The sequence below is a fragment of the Trachymyrmex septentrionalis genome, unplaced genomic scaffold (genome assembly GCF_001594115.1).
Source record: "Trachymyrmex septentrionalis isolate Tsep2-gDNA-1 unplaced genomic scaffold, Tsep1.0 scaffold50, whole genome shotgun sequence".
NCBI classification, from domain to species: Eukaryota; Metazoa; Arthropoda; class Insecta; order Hymenoptera; family Formicidae; genus Trachymyrmex; species Trachymyrmex septentrionalis.
In genome coordinates, this window is record NW_017305673.1 from 605050 (window position 1) to 606113 (window position 1064).

A 1064-nucleotide genomic window follows, 5' to 3' on the forward strand; every position below is an offset into this window, starting at 1 on the left:
ACCGACACGTTACTGGAGAGTAACTCTTCTTTGTGGGAGGAGACAAGTCAACGACGCACCACGCGTGTTTGATCTCCTACACGAGAATCTTCATTACATGGAAAATTGAAGATGCTCGCGTAGATCTTCGCGATAAGGCAATACCGTGACACTTTAATTAATATTCTTAAATAGTGATTTTATGAAAAAAAAAAAATACAAATTTGTTTTACATATTATAAAAAATCGAATTACTATTATCGTTCCTGCTGAATCTGTCATTGAATTCGATAAACTATTAACTTTCTCCACCGAGTGATACATCGCTGTTTATCTTTGTCTATCTTGTCTAAACATTGAACAATTATGTGCGCGCGTGCGTGTCATTACATATTATATAATATGCCATTATATTATCATTGCACATAGATTGTATCGAACTTTCTAATGCGTCTATGTGATCAGCAGGCCTCGCGTATCGAGTTATATCATACGCGTATGTAATCGGAGACTGCACGTGGTTATGTTATAATGAAATACACCCCGCCTCGTATAATTACGAACGTTTGCAACTAATAATACATTGTACAAGCGCCACAGGCTAAGTTACCGATTAATACCCGGGAGTCGTTATCGTCAAATTAGCCAATCGGCACTTTGGTTCGCAACATTGATGAAGGATAACGTTTCCAATAGACTTCGCCCTCTCTATACCTCACCTTTCGTTATTTATTAATTTTCGCCGCAAATTGCCTTCACCAATTTTAAAGGTGAAGAATTAATTTCTAAAAAAAAGAGAAGAAAAGAACTTACACGTTCGAAACTATTTGTGTGTTACCGATGAAAATTAAGAAGAGGTTAAATCACAAAAAAAATTGAAAGAAATAAGTAGTAAAAATTATAGGCAGATCGATCTTCCAATAAGACTAGATATTGCAAAATTCTTGAGAAAAAAAGAAATTTTTCAATTTTTTAATTTTACACGCGAAATAATACAATATTTGAGAAGAATTAGAAATATATTATAATAATCAAGTAAATTAAAAATGACGTATAAAAAAAAAATATATTTTATTTTTAAAGTA